At 37.7% G+C, this 6,098-nt stretch overlaps 1 long non-coding RNA gene across 1 annotated transcript; it reads left to right on the forward strand.

Moving 5' to 3' along the window:
• The first annotated feature begins 290 nt into the window (after window positions 1-290).
• On the forward strand, window positions 291-1,765 carry LOC121987435. Its single transcript, XR_006113588.1, has 4 exons — window positions 291-717; window positions 794-902; window positions 1,005-1,062; window positions 1,708-1,765. It is a non-coding gene; the product is annotated as an uncharacterized LOC121987435 (long non-coding RNA).
• Window positions 1,766-6,098: the final 4,333 nt, after the last annotated feature.

Raw genomic sequence — 6,098 nt, forward strand, 5'->3', positions numbered from 1 at the left:
AGGTGCCTATTGTAAGATACCGCAGAAAAATTAAAAAGTAAATATTATTGAAAGAAAAATCTTATTGGATTTTTCCGGATTTTTTAGAAATTTTTCGGGATTTAAACGGAATCTGTATGACCCGTTTTGAGGGGATGGATTCAGAGTACAGATGAAGCCTATTTTGGGTACCCAATAAAGTAGGGAGTTGATAGAGAAAATAACTTAAGGCTTAATTAAATCTAACCTAAGTATTTAATTAAAAACCTAACCCCTAAATTCCCGATTTCCTCTCCCCTATTCCCGATTCTTCTCCCTTCTCCCTCACGCACTGCCCTCTCCGGCGATTCCTCTCCCGGCGACGTCGAGCCACCGCACAGTGGGCATTCCGATCGCGTTGACGCATCTCAGCCCAACGCCGGCCGAGTCTCCTTTCTTCCTCCTTCTCCCTCTCGATGCATGGAGTGTTTCTCCTCTTCCTCTCTCGCCCGCGGACGACTCGACGCCAACGGCTTCCCCAGCGATCTCGGCTTCGACACAACGATCTCCTCTTTGGCTGTGCTGGCACACGAGGCAATGACTCGGCGGAGCTAGGGCATGGCGGGGAGAGGTTGATTCGTGTCTTTTCCAGCCGATCGAGCTTCTTTTGCTCTCCTCTTCGATCTACTTGCTGGGGGTGAACTGGATCATCATCAGTGGAAGTGGATCGCACGACACCAGCTGTAGGGATTGATTGAGGTAAGGCTTGGTCGAGAGATTCTATGAATTCAAGGATTTTTTCTGCGTTTATGGTGCTCTCTCTGTTCTGGTCTAGGAGGATGCTTCGGATAAACCTAGTGATGGATCTTCCTTGAGTAGAACTTCATCTCCTTCATTCTTGCGGCTGCTAGGGGCTTGGGGTGAAGAGGTGGAGAGCTATGAAGGTGAGTATAGTGCTGTGAATTAGGGTTTCAGTAAACCCTTTGCTATATGATTGGATTTATAAATGGGTTCTTGAAAGAATTGGTTCTATGAATTCTTTGTAGCTTCTCAGCAGGGAGTTGTAGGGTTGCTGAGCTACTGGAGTTGCTGCCATGGTTCAAGGTCAGTGCTTTTCTAGTGCTCTTCTACTGGAATTGCTTTTCTAGTGGATATTCTATTAGTATGATGCTAAATTAGGTTTTCTATGAGTTGTGGGGTTTTGTTTCGCTTAGATTTATGAGTACGGTGATGTGGATTGGATTAATTGGGTAGGATTGATTCATGATGTTTAGTAGAGATGATACAATGGATTAAATGTTTAGAATTTGGAATTTGGTTGTGATAAGTTGATTTATGATGGTTATTTAGTAAATGATTTATGTAAATGGACACATGATCGTTATTGGTATGTGTTGGAGTGATTAGAGGTTGTATTGGGTTGAAATTTGTGGATATGGTGATTTGTTTGATATAGATTGTTATGTGATCATTCTTTGGATTATTGGATTGATTGTTGGTTGGATTATTAGATGTGGTGGTTAGGTTATTTGCAGATAATGATGTTAGGTTGTTGTGGATTTATGATGAGTTTGGATTAGTGAGTTTCGGATTGATTAATAGATTGTGGATTATGTTTGGATCTAGAAGGAGTTGAATTAAGGAATTAGATAAGTTACTTCGATTAGGGTTTTCCCTAATTAGTTTGGGGAGTTTATTTAGCTAATTGCTATCTATGTAATTAGCTAAATATATATTATGTGATCGCAGGACTTGGATTCGGGACGAGCGTCTCAACGTGGGATTTTCGGACACGAGCTACGTATTAAGGCGGGTATTTCTTCCTTGGCTCTATGTAAATTTTCTTGTACTTAGTGCATGGTTATTATTCGATGAATTAGGCTGCTTTATCTTATATCATTATCGATTGTTGTTTTTCCTGCATGATACTTATGCTTGACCCTTGTGATGATCTATTTAATTCATATACAGTCTCTACTCTTGATATCTACTCCGTTGTGATTTCACGTGTAGAGTATGTCTTGTAGGGATTGCCGGGTGTTGGTATTACCATGCTGATTGGGTATATAATGTTGACTGTACATAGGTGGGGATGTGTTATAGGAGTCATCTTGTTGACCGTGCATTTGCATGTGGTATGTACACACGTATTTGTCATGTACTTTTGGAGGAGTGGTGTTGATTGTATGTTTGGAGTATATACACATGTCTGTTGTGTTTTTATTGGAGGATACATGTTGATTGTACTTATGTTTTCGTGTCCGTGTGTCTGGTGGGATTATTAGATGATTTTGGTTGATTATACATGTGTAGTGTGTACATATGTTTGGTGGGATACATGGAGGTATCATGACAATTATACTCATGTTGGAGGTATTTATGAGAATTGGGGTGTTGCATGGATGATGATTATATATATATATATCATGTTCATCATTCATTGCATCTGATGACCGTTGTCTCCCTTGTGGTTGAGAGAGTCATCAGTTGGTTTGGTTTAGCACCGCACCCTCGGCCACTCATGGGTAGTGGTAGTTGGAGCAGTTGCTGCTAGTCCTGTCGTGCCACCCGGTCACGAGGTTTAGTGAGATCCGGCGTTGTGAGCAGTCAGGGACCCTGATGCTATGTAGTTAGATAGCTACTAGCGGACTGTCCGCCTCGACCACTATATAGTGGGTCGTCACAGACCCAAGCCTCTCGGCCATACAGGGGTCGTGGTGTCTGGAGAGGTGGCGGGGGTGACCATGGAGCATGCATACACAGTTATTATTCTTGCATTTGATGCGCGGTGCATCTGCATTTGCATACATGCCTAGTAGATACTAGTTGCATGTGATTGTCGTTGTTGCACTTGATTGAGATATGGTTGTTGCATTTGGTTGTCATGCTGCATACATGTCATTTATTTTACATGTATATGCAGTCGTATTTATATTGCACAGGTGTCACGGGTATATCTGTTGCAGATCCGGTGAGTTTACTGATCATTGTACCATGTGTCGATTCCAGATTGGGTATGTATATGTCATTATGCTAGTTGTGGTTTGTACAGTTTATACGTCAGGTTATTATGTTGGATATGTTCAGATGCATTGATTATGATAGTATGATCATGTTCTTATTCCCTACTGAGACTGTATACTTGTGATCTCCATGTTTTATTTATGGACCATGCACTATCTTTTCTATTACCCGCTGAGTTACCTATACTCACCACCGCATGTATACATTTATGTTTTCAGGTAGCCTGTAGATGGTTGGTGTCGCTCGGAGTATCTAGTCTGCCGGGTCCTACGTCACATCCGAAGGTCGTTTTTAGTTTTGTATATGTTTTATTTGTATTTGTTGTATTTGGTGGGTTGTTGTATTTGTTGTTGTGGTTGTTGTATAAAGCCTAGCCGGCTAGCAGTGTGTTGATTGTGTTGTATTGGGCTTTCCGTTTTCGTTTTTCCGCTGTGTTGGTTTTTAGTACAGCCGTGTGGCTGTTTTATATATAACTGCGTGGTTGTGATTGTTTCATTCCAGCCGTGTGGGCTGTTATTATAACTGCGTGGTTGTGTATATAAATATTCCAGCCGCATGTGGCTGATGTATATTTTGTTTGTAGTGATGCTTCATATTGTCACCCGTACAGGGGAGATGTTGCCGGATTTTTGTCTAGCAGAGACTCTTTTGGGGGCGTGACACCTATACCCCAAAGATATTAGTGATGTACTCCTCTAGCTCTGCCTCCTCTCTTGGAGATGGACCAGGCTGATCTCGGGCTACAGGATCAGGCTGTGGCTGGACTACTGGATCAGGTGGAGGCTGAGTGGTTGGATTAGGCTGGTACTGTGCCTCTCCCCCCCTGGATAGGACACCCTTATCATCTATATATACACTAGCTAAGGAGAAGTTCCTAGTACCTATCTTATCAAACTCATTTAGGGCTCTGACATCACCTGTAGTGACATCAACGATTAATGAGGCCATATAGGCGGTCAAAATGTAGCAATAGGGCATGTGGACCCGCTGACTAGTGGTAATACTAGCTGAATAGAGGATGATATGAAATATGTACAAATTAATGTCTATATCTAACCTATGACATAATGCACAAAGGAGAAATGAATGAAAAGGGCGTATTATCGCTACGTCACAAGTGGTCAGGGGTAAAATGCATGTGACTAGGACCCTATAAAGAGCATAGTCCTGGACTCTAAGGGTAACTGATCTAAATAAGATCACAGTCGGTATACGATGACCCTATAAAAATATGAATAGATTGTATCGAGTGCGATGTGTGAGTAGGGATCATCAAATGATGGATCCCGAGGAGGGTAACACTGGAAGGGACATGCAGATGGACGCAGCCCCAAAAAATAGTGGGGGATAGCATAATATCTGTACTGATGACCCTAGTGGTGTAGGTAGGATCATCGAATTTAACTAAGTTGTTATATAGCTCAATACATAGACCTATGTTGATTAAACTAGAGCAATAAACTAAACACTATAATTTGTAATAGTCAATAACCTCTACAGATCGAATGCATGATCACATGAAAAAGTGCCTATCTAAATATCTAGAAGGTAAATGAACATATATAGTAGAGGAACCCCTAATCCTAAGTTCATCAGTCGGGAACCTAGGGGTTGTACTACCAGTTGAGGGGTCAACACCAAGATGTGATCGTTTCCTAATTAACAAATAACATCCTAATAATAAAATTCTAAACAACAAAAAAATAAAAAATAAATTTTAGTTTTAAAAATTTTACCGGTGCATCATGAATATTTATAAAATAACTGACAATCTCAATTGATCCATAATGCACGATTTGAGAACTGAAGTAGAAAGTTTAGGAAATAAAAAAAAATTATTTTTCCTTTTCTTGCTTTTGCTTATAAAGCCCGGTGAGGGACTTTTTGCTAAAGCGAAAAGTGTGAGGGGCAAAGGGAGGGTGAGCCCGTTGGCCCCCTTAAATATGGTGGTGCTCCAAGCACCCAGACTCTACGTCCGGGCACCCAGACTCTCGGCTTGGGCGGGACACTCAGATCTTGTCCAAGTGCCCGGAGCTTGATACCAGCGACGCCCCGCCCCTCGTTTTGGGCCCTGGTTTGAGCATTTTTTTTAATTATTATTATTATTATTATTATTATTTAATTAATTATGGGATGAGTTAAGTTTAAAGATTAATTTAAGTTAAAAATTAATACAAAGATTAATTAAGTAAAAGATTAATTAGTTTGAAAATTGAGCAAATTAAGAAGTTAATAAATTGATTTAAGTGACAAATTGATTAATTTAGGAATTTATTAAGTTAAGAGGTTAATTTAAGAATTAATTAAATATTAATTAAGTTTAAAAAATAAATTTAGTCAAGAATTCAAAATTAATTGAAATTGAAAATTAATTAACAGTTAATTAATTTAAGTTGAGTATTGAGAAATTAATTTAAGTATGAGAGTTATTTTGAGTTAAGTTTATAATTTATATTGAGGTTTAATTAAGAAATTAATTTGAGTTGCATATTAGTTAAATTAAGTTGCTATGGAAATAAAGTAAATTGAAAATGATGTTGTTTAAAATTAATTAATAAAAATTAATTTAAGTTAAGGTTAAGTAAAAAATTTATAATTTAATTAAATAAAGAGAGAAAAAATGATTGAGTTATTTAAAAACTATTAAAACTAAGTTAAGAATTAATTGAGTTTAAAAAGTTAAATTAAGTTAAAGGATAATTAATTTGAAGATTGATTAACTTAAGAAGTTAATTTAAGAGTTAATCAAAGTTTAAGAAAGACATAAATTAAAATTAATTAATGGTTAACTAAATTAATTTAAATTGAGGATTAATTAATAAACTAATTCAATTTTAAAAGTTATTTTTAGTTAATTTCTTTAATTAATTAAAAATTAATTTGAGTCAGTAATTGCTTAAGTCAAAGATTAGGAAAGGAAACTAATTAATTTTATGAATAGTAGTAATAAAAGCTTAGTTAAATATACTCATCTACTATTGGTCTTAACTGTCTTACCCTTTGTTACTAACTAACTATTAGAAGATAGAAGTGTTTACTCGATTAGTCGAGTCAAGTATTTATGTCCAGTTAGATATTTGCACAAAAAGGACTACTTGACTTGATCAATATACTAT

This window comes from Zingiber officinale, chromosome 5B, assembly GCF_018446385.1.
Source record: "Zingiber officinale cultivar Zhangliang chromosome 5B, Zo_v1.1, whole genome shotgun sequence".
Lineage (NCBI taxonomy): Eukaryota > Viridiplantae > Streptophyta > Magnoliopsida > Zingiberales > Zingiberaceae > Zingiber > Zingiber officinale.